At 41.5% G+C, this 17,259-nt stretch overlaps 1 long non-coding RNA gene across 1 annotated transcript; it reads right to left on the minus strand.

Moving 5' to 3' along the window:
* Positions 1 to 11,545: 11,545 nt before the first annotated feature.
* LOC139182799 (uncharacterized) lies at positions 11,546 to 13,711 on the minus strand. The gene is made up of 2 exons (XR_011566370.1): positions 12,307 to 13,711; positions 11,546 to 12,188 (listed from the first exon to the last, which is right to left on the minus strand). It is a non-coding gene; the product is annotated as an uncharacterized lncRNA (long non-coding RNA).
* Positions 13,712 to 17,259: the final 3,548 nt, after the last annotated feature.

Consider the following 17,259-nt stretch of genomic DNA (forward strand, 5'->3'; position numbering starts at 1 on the left):
TATTTGTGCAAATTGGATTTTTTTTTTTCTTGAAAAGCACCACTACTCTTTCTAAGAACACAGGGATGAATTTCAGTTTTTTTTTTTAAAGTTCAAGATGATTTTGGTGTAGACTTGGTCCACCCTCCAGACATCTCCCCTCACCGTTTTCCCCTGGAAGGTTTGAGCCACATTCTCAACCCCTCTGTCAGTCAAAGTCTACATTCTCCTTGGATTCATCCATTATGTTGGTAGAAATTATGTGTAACCGAGGTTTCTGAGACCTTTGTGGCTTTCCTGCTGCAAAAATTCTTTAAAATCTATGGATAAATCTGTCCCTTTTCTCCTCTTCCACTGGGTCCTCTTCACCTAGTAATGTGTAGGCTTTCCCTAAGCACATTTCCATGTTCTTCCAACATGGTCTGGAGGTCACATGTGACCTATGCCAACTCCCCTTGCTTGGTCATCTTAAAATCATCTTCTCCATGCCCTAACCCATTCTGTCTGAAAGAGGACATATGCCTTGCCCTGACTTCCCCCAAACACACAGGACTGTACCCTTAACACAGCTGCTATCTATCTATAGCTGACTCACTTTGCTGTACAGTAGAAACTAACATACTATTGGAAAGAAACTATTGCTGTTGTTGTTCAGTCACTAAAGTGAAGTTAAGTCGCTCAGTCATGTCCGACTCTTTGTGACCCCATGGACTGTAGCCTACCACGCTCATCTGTCCATGGGATTTTCCAGGCAAGAGTACTGGAGTAGGTTGCCATTTCCTTCTCCAGAGGATGTTCTTGACCCAGGGATTGAACCCAGGTCTCCCCCATTGTAGGCAGACACTTTACCATCTGAGCCACCAGGGAACTTAGCAAAGGCTCAAGGATATGAGAAGCACCTGGCAAAGAAGCACAGGACTCCAGCAGAGGCGATCACTCTGAGTGGACATATTCCGTTTCACTCTGCAGAATGTGGGAGGACTTGGTCTCTATGGTTTTCATCATCGGCATCTCAATCAAAGTTGTTAGGTGTGACACTGAGGAAACCAGAAGGGAAAGAGACACGTGTACCCCAATGTTCATCGCAGCACTGTTTATAATAGCCAGGACATGGAAGCAACCTAGATGCCCATCAGCAGATGAATGGATAAGAAAGCTGTGGTACATATACACAATGGAGTATTACTCAGCCATTAAAAAGAATACATTTGAATCAGTTCTAATGAGATGGATAAAACTGGAACCTATTATACAGAGTGAAGTAAGCCAGAAAGAAAAACACCAATACAGTATACTAACACATATATATGGAATTTAGAAAGATGGTAACAATAACCCTGTGTACGAGACAGCAAAAGAGACACTGATGTATAGATCAGTCTTATAGACTCTGTGGGAGAGGGAGAGGGTGGGGAGATTTGGGAGAATAGCATTGAAACATGTATAATATGTATGAAACAAGTCGCCAGTCCAGGTTCGATGCACGGTACTGGATGCTTGGGGCTGGTGCACTGGGACGACCCAGAGGGAAGGTAGGGGAGGGAGGAGGGAGGTGGGTTCAGGATGGGGAACGCGGGTATACCTGTGGCGGATTCATTTCGATATTTGGCAAAACTAATACAATATTGTAAAGTTTAAAAATAAAATAAAATTTAGAAAAAAAAGAAAAAAAAAAAGATAAAGATTAAAATTCCAGACTTACAAAACATAGGCGATCCATATTAAAGAGAGAGAGCGTTGTAAACAATCACTTTTACCGTATGGTTCACAAGAAGGAAGAGGGTACTTATCTCCGTATAGAAAATCTAATGAAGGAAATGCCTGGATTCCTCAGCCCCGAGGAGACGCTTGAGTATTTAGGAATTAATAAGGAACAGAGAATTTCTGACAGATCCAAAACAGCACACAGGAAGCCTCCTGTTAAATGCTTCCTGAAAACTAATTACCTTATTTTCCTGACAGTTTCAAAGCATTTGTGGGGACAGGGGTAGAGGAGGAAACTCTTATTTCACTAAATAAAAGGCAAAACTGTAAGAAGAAAAAAAAAAAAAAAGTTGTTAGGTGCGAATTTAACATGCTATTGTATTACAACTTTATTGTATTACAATAAATACAATATTGTATTATTAGTAATGTAATATAATGTAAATTATAAGAAATTGTTAATTAATAAGATAATATTGTATTTATCATATTAAAACTTGTATTGTATTATAACACAAGCAAATATTTAACCAAAGAACCACATATACCCCTCAAAGAAAATTAAATTCAGGCTTAAGATGAAAAAAAAAAAAAAAACAAGCTAGCTGCAGTGGTAATTTTCAGTATAAATACATTTCAATTATTCTTGCATCCCAGGTTAATGCTGTAGATGAGACAAAGAAAATTGTTCTGCTATTTATTTCCCATCTTATTACTTTAATAATTTCATCAAAATAACGTGAACATGGGTACATGAATACTTGTTCTGTTATAAGAATGTGCAGTTTAAATGTCCCTGAGACACATCCAAGAATCGATTGAAATCTATTCAATGTAATTATTCGCCATACTTTGGCACTCACTTTCTTTGAGATTGGAATGAAAACTGACCTTTCCCAATCCTGTGGCGATTGCTGAGTTTTCCAGATTTGCTGGCACACTGAGTGCAGCACGTTAACAGTATCATTTTTCAGAATTTTAAAGAATTCGGCTAGAATTCTCTCACCTCCACCAGCTTTACTAATTAACAAGGACTTGGCTCACTTCCCTGATACTTAAGGAATGTGACTTTAAAAAAAAAAATATGCATGATATCATATCAGATCAGTCCCTCTGTCGTGTCCGACTCTTTTCGACCTCATGAATCGCAGCACGCCAGGCCTCCCTGTCCATCACCAACTCCCAGAGTTCACTGAGACTCACGTCCATCGAGTCGGTGATGCCATCTCATCCTCTGTCATCCTCTTCTCCTCTTGCCCCCAATCCCTCCCAGCATCAGAGTCTTTTCCAATGAGTCAACTCTTCGCATGAGGTGGCCAAAGTACTGGAGTTTCAGCTTTAGCATCATTCCTTCCAAAGAAATCCCAGGGCTGATCTCCTTCAGAATGGACTGGCTGGATCTCCTTGCAGTCCAAGGGACTCTCAAGAGTCTTCTCCAACACCACAGTTCAAAAGCATCAATTCTTCGGCACTCAGCCTTCTTCACAGTCCAACTCTCACATCCATACATGACCACAGGAAAAACCATAGCCTTGACTAGACGAAACTTTGTTGGCAAAGTAATGTCTCTGCTTTTGAATATGCTATCTAGGTTGGTCACAACTTTCCTTCCAAGGAGTAAGCATCTTTTAATTTCATGGCTGCAGTCAACATCTGTAGTGATTTTGGAGCCCAGAAAAATAAAGTCTGACACTGTTTCCACTGTTTCCCCATCTATTTCCCATGAAGTGATGTGACCAGATGCCATGATCTTCATTTTCTGAATGTTGAGCTTTAAGCCAACTTTTTCACTCTCCACTTTCACTTTCATCAAGAAGCTGTTGAGTTCCTCTTCACTTTCTGCCATAAGGGTGGTATCATCTGCATATCTGAGGTTATTGATATTTCTCCCAGCAATCTTGATTCCAGCTTGTGTTTCTTCCAGTCCAGCATTTCTCATGATGTACTCTGCGTATAAGTTCAATAAACAGGGTGACAATATACAGCCTTGACATACTCCTTTTCCTATTGGAACCAGTCTGTTGTTCCATGTCCAGTTCTAACTGTTGCTTCCTGACCTGCATACAAATTTCTCAAGAGGCAGATCAGGTGGTCTGGTATTCTCATCTCTTTCAGAATTTTCCACAGTTTATTGTGATCCACACAGTCAAAGGCTTTGGCATAGTCAATAAAGCAGAAATAGATGTTTTTCTGGAACTTTCTTGCTTTTTCTATGATCCAGCAGATGTTGGCAGTTTGATCTCTGGTTCCTCTGCCTTTTCTAAAACCAGCTTGAACATCAGGAAGTTCACGGTTCACATATTGCTGTAGCCTGACTTGGAGAATTTTGAGCATTACTTTACTAGCGTGTGAGATGAGTGCAATTGTGCAGTAGTTTGAGCATTCTTTGGAATTGCCTTTCTTTGGGATTGGAATGAAAACTGCCCTTTTCCAGTCCTGTGGCCACTGCTGAGTTTTCCAAATTTGCTGGCATATTGAGTGCAGCACTTTCACAGCATCATCTTTCAGGATTTGGAATAGTTCAACTGGAATTCCATCACCTCCACTAGCTTTGTTCGTAGTGATGCTTTCTAAGGCCCACTTGACTTCACATTCCAGGATGTCTGGCTCTAGGTCAGTGATCACACTATTGTGATTATCTGGGTTGTGAAGATCTTTTTTGTACAATTCTTCTGTGTATGCTTGCCATCTCTTCGTAATATCTTCTGCTTCTGTTAGGTCCATACTATTTCTGTCCTTTATCGAGCCCATCTTTACATGAAATATTCCCTTGGTATCTCTGATTTTCTTGAAGAGATCCCTAGTCTTTCCCATTCTGTTGTTTTCCTCTATTTCTTTGCATTGATTGCTGAGGAAGGCTTTCTTATCTCTTCCTGCTATTCTTTGGAACTCTGCATTCAGATGCTTATATCTTTCCTTTTCTCCTTTGCTTTTTGCTTCTCTTCTTTTCACAGCTAATTGTAAGGCCTCCCCAGACAGCCATTTTGCTGTTTTGCATTTCTTTTCCATGGGAATGGTCTTGATCCCTGTCTCCTGTACAATGTCACAAACTTCATTCCGTAGTTCATCAGGCACTCTATCTATCAGGTCTAGGCCCTTAAATCTATTTCTCACTTCCACTGTATAATCATAAGGGATTTGATTTAGGTCATACCTGAATGGTCTAGTGGTTTTCCATACTTTCTTCAATTTAAGTCTGAATTTGGCAATAAGGAGTTCATGATCTGAGCCACAGTCAGCTCCTGGTCTTGTTTTTGCTGACTGTATAGAGCTTCTCCATCTTTGGCTGCAAAGAATATAATCAATCTGATTTCTGTGTTGACCATCTGGTGATGTCCATGTATAGAGTCTTCTCTTGTGTTGTTGGAAGAGGGTGTTTGTTATGACCAGTGCATTTTCTTGGCAAAACTCGATTAGTCTTTGCCCTGCTTCATTCCATATTCCAAGGTCAAATTTGCCTGTTACTCCAGGTGTTTCTTGACTTCCTACTTTTGCATTCCAGTCCCCTATAATGAAAAGGACATCTTTTTTGGGTGTTAGTTCTAAAAGGTCTTGTAGGTCTTCATAGAACCATTCAACTTCAGCTTATTCAGCATTACTGGTTAGGCCATAGACTTGGAATACTGTGATATTGAATGGTTTGCCTTGGAAATGAACAGAGATTATTCTGTCGTGTTTGAGATTGCATCCAAGTACTGCATTTGGGACTCTTTTGTTATACATATATATTATAAATACATAATAATATTTACAATTTTCCATGCTAGGTTTACAAAAAGCAGAGGAATCAGATATCAAATTGCCAACATCCGTTGGATCACAGAGAAAGCAAGAGAATTCAGGAAAAACATCTAATTGTGCTTCATTGTCTATGGTAAAGCTTTTGACTGTGTGGATCACAACAAACTGTGATCTTCAAGAGATGGGAATACCAGACATCCTCACCTGTCTCCTGAGAAATCTGTTTGCAGGTCAAAAAGCAGCAGTTAGAACCTTGCATGTAATAACAGGCTGGCTCAAAACTGGGAAACGAGTATGACAAGGCTGTATATTGTCACCCTGTTTACTTAACTTATATGCACAGAACATCATGAGAAGTTCTGGGCTGGATGAAGCACAAGCTGGAATCAAGACTGCCAAGAAAATATCAATCACCTCAGATATGCAGATGATGCCACCCTTATGCCAGAAATCAAAGAGGAACTAAAGAACCTCTTGATGAGGTTAAAAGAGGAGAGTGAAAAAGCTGGCTTGAAACTCAACATTCAAAAAACAAAGATCATGGCATCTGGTTCCATCACTTCATCACAAGCAGAAAGGGAAAAAGTAGAAACAGTGACAGATTTTTTTTCCTTGGGCTCCAAAATTACTGTGGATGATGACTGCAGCCATGAAATTAGAAGATGCTTGCTCCATGGAAGGAAAAGTATGACAAATCTAGACAGTGTATTAAACAGCAAAGATATCACTTTGCCAACAAAGGTCTATATAGAGAAACCTATGAGTTTTCCAGTAGTCATGTATGGATGTGACAGTTGGACTATAAAGAAGGCTGATCACCGAAGAATTGATGCTTTTGAGCTGTGGTGTTGGAGAAGACTCTTGAGAGACCCTTGGACTACAGAGATCACGTCAGTCAAACCTAAAGGAAAACAGCCTGAATATTCTTTGGAAGGGGCTGATGCTGAAGCTGAAGGTCCAATACTTTGGCTACCTGTTGCGAAGAACTGACTCATTAGAAAAGACCCTGATGCTGGGAAAGATTGAAGGTGGGAGGAGAAGGGAACAACAAAGGATGAGATGGTTGCATGGCATCACTAACTCAATGGACATGAGTTTGAGCAAGCTCCAGGAGAAGGTGAAGGACAGGGAAGCCTGGCATGTTGCAGTCCATGGGGTGGCAAAGTGTCAGACATGACTGAACAACTATACACACACACAGACACACACACGCACATATACACATATGTGCTTAGTAGCTCAGTCATGTCCAACTCTTTGGGACCCCATGGACTGTAGCCCACCACGCTCCTCTGTCCATGAGGATTATCCAGGCAAGAACACTGATGTGGGTGACCATACCCCTCTCCAATATACACAAATACACATATATCTGTATCCATATATATATAGATATGTATATGTATATTATTAATGCTGCAGAAGAGTCTCCCTATCTGGTGTCTGGCTTTTTTTTTTTTTTCACCAATTTAGGCTTTTTTTTTTTTTTTTACCAATTTACTGATGCTGTGTAGTAAGTCATTTCCAGACAATAAAAAAGGCATTCAGCCTGGTCAGTTCAGTTCAGTTGCTCACTTGTGTCCAACTCTTTGCTATCACATGGACTGCAGCATATCAGGCTTCCCTGTCCATCACCAACCTCTGAACTTTGCTCAAACTCATGTCCATCAAGTCAGTGATGCCATCCAACCATCTCATCCTCTGTTGTCATCTTCTCCTCCTGCCTTCAATCTTTCCCTGCAACAGGGTCTTTTCCAATGAGTCAGTTCTTCACATCAGGTAGCCAAAGCATTGGAGTTTCAGCTTCAGCTTCAGGCCTTCCAATGAATATTCAGGACTGATTTCCTATAGGATGGACTGGTTGGATCTCCTTGCAGTCAAGGAGACTCTCGATAGTCTTCTCCAACACCGTAGTTCAAAAACATCAATTCTTCAGCACTCAGCTTTCTTTACAGTCCAAATCTCACATCCATATATGACTACTGGAAAAACCAAAGCTTTCACTAGATGAACCTTTGTAGGCAAAGTAATGTCTCTGCTTTCTAATATGCTGTCCAGGGTGGTCATAGCTTTTCTTCCAAGGAGCAAGCATCTTTTAATTTCATGGCTGCAGTCACCATCTGCAGTGATTTTGGAGCCCCAAAATAAAGTCTGTCACTGTTTCCATTGTTTCCCCATCTATTTGCCATGAAGTGATAGGACTGGATACCATGATCTTAGTTATCTGAATGTTAAGTTTTAGGCCAACTTTTTCACTCTCCTCTTTCACTTTCATCAAGAGGCTCTTTAGTTCTTCTTCACTTTCTGCCATAAGGGTGGTGTCATCTGCTATCTGAGGTTGTTGATATTTCTCCCAGCAATCTTGACTCCAGCTGTGCTTCATACAGCCCAGGATTTCTCATGATGTACATTGTATAGAAGTTAAATAAGCAGGGTAATAAGATACAGCCTTGAGGTACTCCTTTTCCTATTTGGAACCAGTCTGTTGTTCCATGTCCAGTTCTAACTGTTGCTTCCTGACCGGCATACAGGTTTCTAAAGAGGCAGGTCAGGTGGTCTGGTATTGCGATTTCTTGAAGTATTTCCCACAGTTTGTTGTGATCCACACAATCCAAGGCTTTGGTGTAGTCAATAGGATAGAAGTACATGTTTTTCTGGAACCCTCTTGCTTTTTTGATGGTCCGATGGATGTTGGCAATTTGATGTCTTCTTCCTCTGCCTTTTCTAAAACCAGCTTGAACATCTGGAAGTTCACAGTTCACATACCTTTGAAGCCTTGCTTGGAGGATTTTGAGCATTACTTTACTAGCGTGTGAGATGAGTGCAATTATGCAGTAGTTTGAACATTCTTTGGCATTGCCTCTCTTTGGGATTGGGATGAAAATTGACCTTTTCCAGTCCTGTGGCCAATGCTGAGTTTTCCAAATTTGCTGGCATATTGAGTGCAGCACTTTCAAAGCATCATCTTTTAGGATTTGAAATAGCTCAACTGGAATCCCATCACTTCCAAAGCAAAAACACCCAACTGTGGATGTGACTGGTGATGGAAGTAAAGTCCAATGCTGTAAAGAGCAATATTGCATAGGAACCTGGAATGTTAAGTCCATGAATCAAGGCAAATTAGAAGTGGTCAAACAGGAGATGGCAAGAGTGAACATTGACATTTTAGAAATCGGTAAACTAAAATGGACTAGAATTGATGAATTTAACTCATGGGACCATTATATCTACTACCGTGGGCAAGAATTCCTTAGAAGAAATGGAATAGCCATCATTGCCGGGAGAAAGCGTGAGGACCTCTGCCCATGGCAAAGGTCATGAGGAAGGAGGCTCAACATACGCAAAGGCGGGATCGAGCCTCAGGAGTCCCCCTGGAAATTCTCGAGCATCTACCCCCATAACCAGAGTCTGCCTACTTTACTACTGTGTGCTCTCACCTACACCTCTGACTTTACGGGGGGGTGTCCCCCACCACCTCTTTTGGAGAAGGAGTTAACTTAGAGCTCTAGTTAATAATAATTCCGGGGTGTGACAGGAGTGTTTTAACCTACAAACTCCTCTGAAGGTTCTCTAGCCTGCCTGACAGGGTTATCCAGCCACATGTGATTGCTCACAGCCTCCCAACCATGAGAGGCATGAGATGCTTTAAACCTTCTAAAACCAGGTTCTTTAGAGAAGTTAGAAAACTCTTAGTATAAGTATAGTGGGCTGATTAGAAATTGTACTGGTGAAGGGTTTTTCATTTGTTGAGCCAAAGTTTACTGCTAAGTCTCCACATCCCCTGCCCTTATACACATTAATGAATATATAGAAGAAATAAGTATTAACCTTTGATATTAATCACTTTAGACCTTAGGCTAAGCAAATTCTTTCCTTAATTAAAACCCACTACACCCTCACCCTATAGGAATGTAACTTTATCTGGTACCTTCGGAAGGTGGCGTCTGTTTTAAGAATAATCACCCCTGGAGAAATAAGTGTTCTGGTTGACTGACCGCTGTCACAAGGAGAGGGTCATAAATTGTCAGCAGGCTCCCTGGCCAGAAGATGATGTAACACCCCTAAGACCTCTGTATACATTTGTATGAAGCACCTGACTTTAATAAAAGTCAGGACTGCTGACCCCGCGTGACTTTTGTATAACATCTCAGTGTATAAAAACAGACCCTGGAAAAATAAAAAAATGGGATCAGTTCCTCGAAAGGCTGGTCTCCTCATGTCATTCTTTCTCTCAATCTCTGGCTGGGTTTCCATCTGGAGCGTGGAGGCCCACCAAGCTTACTAATTTTGCCTGGGCTTCTAAGATCTGACCAGAGAGGCCTTAGTGTCTCCTCTCCTTTGGGAGAATGGGAGGATGCCTGCAGCCTACGTAGGTGATGTAAATTCCTTGCCTTGGAATTTTACTAGCTTTCCATGTAAACCAAGTTATTCAGCCTCTTTTCTCCACTGAATTTTGCTGCTGACCTATCCTTATTCTATTACTCTTTATATCTCTAATTAATATTTAATTAAAGCTATCGTATCCTGATCACCAAAGCCGTCTCCCCTTCAAATTTCCCTGGAGCCACCAGGGCTGGACCCCGGCACATCATAGTCAAAAAAAGAGTCCAAAACGCAGTACTTGGATGCAGTCTCAAAAATGACAGCATGATCTCTGTTTGTTTCCTTAGCAAACCATTCAATATCACAGTAATCCAAGTCTATGCCCCAACCAGTAATGCTGAAGAAGCTGAAGTTGAATGGTTCTATGAAGACCTACAAGACCTTCTAGAATTAACACCCAAAAAAAGGTGTCTTTTTCATTATAGGGGACTAGAATGCAAAAGCAGGAAGTCAAAAGATACCTGGAGTAACAGGCAAATTTGGCATTGGAGTACAGAATGAAGCAGGTCAAAGCCTAACAGAGTTTTTCCAAGAGTACACACTGGTCATAGCAAACACCCTCTTCCAACAACACAAGAGAAGATTCTACACATGGACATCACCAAATGGTCAATACTGAAATCGGATTTATTATATTCTTTGCAGCCAACAATGGAGAAGCAAGACAGACAGCTGACTGTGGCTCAGATCCTGAACTTCTTATTGCCAAATTCAGGCTTAAATTGAAGAAAGTAGGGGGAACCACTAGACCATTCAGGCAGGTAAATTAGTTCTTTAAGTCCTAGTGTGTGAGTTAGTAGAACAAGAACTGTAGAACTGGAAGCTCTCTAGAGAAGATGTTGTCCAACCCCCTATTTTGCAGTTCAAGTGACACAGGCTTAAAGCAGTCATGACTTGCACAAGCACAGTTGGTTCTGCCACTCTTACTGTAACTTCTGGCAAGTCCTTAACCACGTCTGGATTTCTGCTCCCTCCTCTGTAAAATGAACTGGTGATCATCACAGCTAACAACTTCCAGGTGCTTCCTGTGTGCCCAACACTGTCCTGAGTACTTTAAGCACATTTTCTAATTCTCCCAACTTTCCAGAAATTATTTATGATTGATTACCTTCTATTACAGAGGGAAATATCAAAACACAGAAAGCTTAAATAATTTGCCCGAGATAAGACAATTAGAAAATTTTGCAAAGCTAATCTAGTAACCCAGGAAGAACTGCCTCCCAAATCCTCAAATTCCAATTCTTAGATTTCTTCTAAGAAAACCGGTTCTGCTCTTGAGCATCATGGGGAAGAGGAGCCCATGTGACATATCCTGAGAGCAGTATTGCCCATTGCCTCCCAGGGTAGAAGGCAGACAGATTAATACTATGCATTGTGATTAGTACAATAGAAGAATGAAGCTTATTTCCTTCTCTCAAGAGTTTTAGAAATTTGTGCCTGCTCATCTATTTATTGACATTGATTGGTTGTTTGCACTGGCTGGTAGGTTTTATACTAGACACTGAGAATCTAGAGATAAGGAAAACAAAGTCCATTTTGAGTTTGACTTCATTCACTTAGCATAATGATTTGGGGAATCATTCAAGTTGTATGTGCCAAGAGCTTGTTCTCCTTTATCGCTGCATAGTGTTCCATCTTACGGATGTATCCCAGCTTCTCACTTCTCCTTCACTTATGATGCAGAAGGTGCCGTGGTCCGGGCACGGGTTGGAAAAGAATTTCCAGACATGAGACAGAATGAGAGGGAAATAAAGTTTATTAGAGTGGGAGACGCTGTTAGAACAGTGGGCCAGCTCAAGGGAGAACTGATGTTAAACAGGGGTCCTTAGTCTGCTTTTATACCCAGAGTGCAAGGGGCGGGATAGGGGTCTTGCGGGTCATTTGCTGACTGGATGAGTCATGTATACTGGGTGGGGGGGAAGAGTAAGGCAAATGCCTTCTCCCTATGGGGTAGGAGGGTTGACAGGTTATACTGCTCAGGATCACCTGAAATCTATTAATAGTTGCAACATGGGAGAAGGAAGGATGATAAGGGTCTGGTTTTTCTGTTCCTGCATTCCAAGACCCACCTTGGTTTTACCTGCTCTGTTGTCCTTGGGTCACCACAGAAGGCTCAGCTTCTCTGTCCACCAATGCTGAGTCAAATCTTGGAGACAGAGTTTTGGGTAGAAAAGGAGAGTTTCATTGCTTTGCCAGGCAAAAGGGGACACAGCGGGCTCATGCCCTCAAAGTCCTCTGTCCCCACTTGGGGAAGACAGTGAGAAGTTTTATTGTCCAAATAGGGCATGATCATCTCTTGGACAATCTTCTGATGGGTTGGTGGTGAGGTAAGCAAGTCAGCATCATCGTCCTTCAGGTCCAACTGGTCTAGGGTCTACACGCTGTGGGGAGCATACCATGGTTAATTATTAACTTCTGCCACCAGGAGGGGTTTCAGTATCTGTAAACAAGTGCAAAGGCTTATTGTGTGTATCCTTTGATGGGGAAGCAAGACCTTACCCCAATGCTCCTCTTGACTATTTCTCTGGTTTCCCAATTCCTTCCTTCCCTAGTTGACAACTGCTTGAATCTGCCCACTGGAGCTCAGGGAAGGTCATGGAGGCTGAGTGAAGGCTCTTTCCTATGATCAGAGAAAGAGGTGACACAAAGGCCTTGGGCCCAGGAGCCCCACAGGGCCATGCATGCCTCCATGTATTCTTCTGCCCCTAATTGATTGCTCTTTGTTTGCTAAAACCTCCATTATGCTGTTGAATAGTAGTGGGTGGGAACACTTGCTTTCTTCCTGGAAATGTCTTCATTTGTGCATGCGTGTGTGTCCGCTCAGTTGTGTCAGACTCTTTGATACCCTATGGACTGCAGCCCACCAGGCTCCTCTGTCCCTGGAATTTTCCAGGCAAGCACACTTTTATGGGCTGTCATTTCCTACTCCAAAGGATATTCACGACCCAGATATCACACCCACCCTGAGTGTTTCCCAACTAGGCAAGTAAGATAGCAGCTGAACTACAGCAGGGTATTACAAGTATTTGTGTTTCTGTGTGGTGTGTAATCATATTAAGCAAGTATCCCCCAATCACTATTTTCTTGGGGGTTTTATCATGAATGGCTATTGAATTTTATTAAAGACTTTAAAAAAATCATCCATGAAAATAATTGAGTGAATGACATTAACAGATTTCCCAATATTCAACCAACCTCTTTGTTTTCTATCCCTCTTGGTCATGAAGTATCACATTCTTAATGGTGGTGTTGGCACCTATTTGCTAATACATAAAGTTTTGTCTTTTGTACTTGTACTTGCTTTTAATTTACCTTACTTCACTTTTTCCAGTTTTTGTGTTTTTAGTGAGAATGTATTTTCTTTCTTTTGAAAGTGAAAGTGAAAGTATCCAATTCTTTGCAACCCCATGGACTGTATAGTCCATGGAATTCTCCAGGCCAGAATGCTGAAGTGGGTAGCCTTTCCCTTCTCCAGGGCATCTTTCCAACCCAGGGATTGAACCCAGGTCTCCCAACATTGCAGGCAGATTCTTTACCAGCTGAGCCATCAGGGAAGCCCTTTGTTTTTTTTACTTTTATTGAAAAAGTTTTTGGTGCAATGCATTTTACTCTGGTCACTTCTTTCATTGAAGCCTACAGCTTCTGATATTTAGTGTTTTCATTATTATGATCTTTAAGAAATTCTGAAGAGTCAGTTTGTATTTTTGTTTTCAACCAGAGTTGTTTAATCCAATGTGCCATTTTAGTTTCCAGATGGAAGCACATTTTCCCAGAAGTAATTTATGGTTTTGTCTCATTATGATCAGAAAATGAAGAAGAACTAAAGAGCCTCTTGATGAAAAGTGAAAGAGGCGAGTGAAAAAGTTGGCTTAAAACTTAACCTTCAAAAAATTAAGATCATGGCAACTAGTCCCATCACTTCATGGCAAATAGGTGGGGAAACAGTGACAGACATTATTTTGGTTGGCGGGGGGGGGGGGGGGGGGGGGGGGACTTCAAAATCACTGCAGATGGTGACTGCAGCCATGTAATTAAGAGATGCTTGCTCCTTGGAAGAAAAGTTATGACCAACATAGACAGCATATTAAAAAGCAGAGACATTACTTTGCCAACAAAGGTCCATCTAGTCAAAGCTCTGGTTTTTCCAGTAGTCATGTATGGATGTGAGAGTTGGACTATAAAGAAAGCTGAGTGCCGAAGAACTGATGCTTTTGTACTTGGCATTGGAGAAGACTATTGAGAGTCACTTGGATTACAAGGAGATCAAACCAGTCAATCCTAAAGGAAATCAGTCCTGAATATTCATTGGAAGGCCTGATGCTGAAGCTGAAACTCCAATACTTTGGCCACCTGATGCAAACAATTGACTCTTTTGAAAAGACCCTGATGCTGGGAAAGATTGAAGGCAGGAGGAGAAGGGGACCACAGAGGATGAGATGGTTCGACAGCATCATCGACTTGATGGACATAAGTTTGAGCAAACTTCAGGAGTTGGTGATGGACAGGGAAGCCTGGTGTGCTGCAGTCCATGGGATTGCAAAGAGTTGGACACGACTGAGCAACTGAACTGAAATGAACTTTTCTTAAACTTCATATTGTTGATGTAGGATTTGTAATAAAAGATAATGAGATGGGAAAATGTTGTTTAGGTTTAATTCTTCTTGAAGTAATAGTTGCCTTTACAGACCTAAAGTTTTGAACAAGTGTATTTTGAGTCCTTTGAGACTATAAGTCAGTCACTCCCTGTGGAACAATTTTGAATCCACTGGTAATGGCCTCTGTGGCAAAATTATACATATACTATATTTAGGAAATAGAAAGAAAAAGTATATGTTTGCATTGTCTCAAATTTCATAATCTTTCCTAGGTCTTATCCATTATTTCCAGAGAAAACACAAAATTACATCTTTGCTCTCGTGTAAAAACCTGTCCAATCTGATGTGTTAAAGAGCCCCTTCAGGGACTTCCCTGGTGGTCCAGTGGTTAAGACTTTGCCTTCCAATGCAGGTGGTGGGGGTTTGATCCCTGGCCGGGGAGCTAAAGATCCCACATGCCTTACAGCCAAAAAACCAAAACATAAAAGAAAAGCAATACTGTAACAAATTCAGTAAAGACTTAGGGGGAAAAAAAAAAGAAATGGCCCCTTTAGATAGTGTTCACTCTCCATGTAGGTGACTCAGACACTTTCTGCAACCATTGTATTTATTTCCTCCAATGGACTTTCAATGCCTTACGTGACACTGGTTTGTGGAGAAAGATGGAGTTCTCCAGGCTCCCCAGGTGGTGCCAGTGGTAAAGAATCTGCCTGTCAATGCAGGAGATACAGATTCGATCCCCGGTTTGGGAAGATTCCCTGGAGAAGGAAATGGAAACCCACTTCAGTATTCTTACCTGGAAAATCCCATGGACAGAGGGCTACAGTCCATAGAGTCACAAAGAGTTGGACACAACTGAACACACACACACATGCACGTACATATGGGGTCTCCAGCCTCAGCCTCTGTCTCCCCTACTTGCTGGATGATGTCTCATGTCTGTCAAGCCTCTGAAGGCCTGCTATCCCCAACAAGAAAGTCCACAGGCTGGTGTAAATGCACCAAGTGAGTTGATTTCCCACTCCAGGCAGTGCCCTTTCAGGGGCTCCTCAACTGACTTGACCACAGCTCCAGATGGTCTACGTTCTCTGTGGCTGGTCAGGCAGTGGCTCTCATTCAGCCCTGGAATATCAGCTAGAGGGTGATATTTCATGTGGTTGCAGGAAATACAACTTCACCAAAGTAGCTTAACAAAGGGTTCAATTTTGATACAAGGAGTTTACAACTAGTACTCCAGAGCTGATGTAACTATCCAAAGAACTTGATTTTTTTCTTCCACCCATTCTGGTATCTTTTGTCCTCAGAGTGGCAAGATGGCTGCTTCAGCTTCAGCCTCATGTCAGAACTGCAGGCAGAAAGAACACAGACACAAGAAGGAAGACAGGATGACACTTCTACTGCAAAAGCAAAGCCAACCCACAGGGCTTCTTCTACCACCTCTTGGTCATATGCTTACCCCAGCTATGAGAAACACAGTACAACTCAGCATTTCATGTGGGTACATTGCTGTGACAAGAAAAATTGTAGTTTTGTTAGTAATGAGGAGGGGACAAATGCTAGTGAGCTGATGACTAGCAACAACTGCCATATGAACTGGGGTGAATTTGCCATACACATCTCACTCTAGAGAGACCTCATTCTCAATGGTATGGCAAATTCTTTTGACGATTCCCAACCAAACTTTCCTACAGTCCTAAACTCTTCCTCATTCTACACATGAACCAAGGAAAGGTCAAGAAAATAGAACCTCAGTGCCCAAGTCTGGTTCCAAAAAAAAACCAGTCTTGTAACATACTAAATATCCTACAGATAAACTTTGGAATAAACTACAAAGAACAAATACTAGAAATACTGGGGAGCCACCAAAGCAGATAGAAATGGAAAGTATTTCCATCCTTGAAACAAGAAGCACATACAGTGACATCCATGTTTGAAAGTTTTTTCCAGAGGGCACTCCCCAGACCACAATGCAAGAAGTGACCAGAACTTCACTATCTAATATATATCTTGTTTCCTGAACCTGGAGAGAAAAGCTTAGGACCACATCTGATTGCCTTATTCCTCTCCCTTCCTGCTTCCTTTCCCCTAGAAGAGGAGAGACTCTTCTCAAATCTAATTAGCTGGACTTCTATTGTGTAAAATGTTATTGTCTAGTGACTAAACCTTGGAGAAATGATAGGATAGGACAAAAAAAAAAGTGAATGGATAGGACAATCCATTGGTTGACAAGGCTGTCATCTTTTGAAAAAATCTATTAATATTTTTTAAAATAGTGGAAACTGATTATTCAGATTTTTCCATATTTTGTGAAGCATTAGCATGCATCATCGAAACAGCAAAAGAGTCCCAGAAAAACACCTATTTCTGCTTTATTGACTATGCCAAAGCCTTTGACTATGTGGATAACAATAAACTGTGGAAAATTCTGAAAGAGATGGGAATACCAGACCTGACCTGCCTCTTGAGAAACCTGTATGCAGGTCAAGAAGCAACAGTTAGAACTGGACATAGAACAACAGACTGGTTCCAAATAGGAAAAGGAGTATGTCAAGGCTGTATATTGTCACCCTGCTTATTTAACTTATATGCAAAAAGCATCATGAAAAACGCTGGGCTGGAGGAAGCACAAGCTGGAATCAAGATTGCCGGGAGAAATATCAATAACCTCAGATATGAAGATGACACCACCCTTATGGCAGAAAGTGAAGAAGAACTAAAGAGCCTCTTGATGAAAGTGAACGAGGAGAGTGAAAAGGTTAGCTTAAAGCTCAGCATTTGGAAAATGAAGATCATGGCATCCGGTCCCATCACTTCATGGCAAATAGATGGGGAAACAGTGGAAACTGTGGCTGACATT

This window comes from Bos indicus, chromosome 4, assembly GCF_029378745.1.
Source record: "Bos indicus isolate NIAB-ARS_2022 breed Sahiwal x Tharparkar chromosome 4, NIAB-ARS_B.indTharparkar_mat_pri_1.0, whole genome shotgun sequence".
In the NCBI taxonomy this organism is placed as follows: Eukaryota; Metazoa; Chordata; class Mammalia; order Artiodactyla; family Bovidae; genus Bos; species Bos indicus.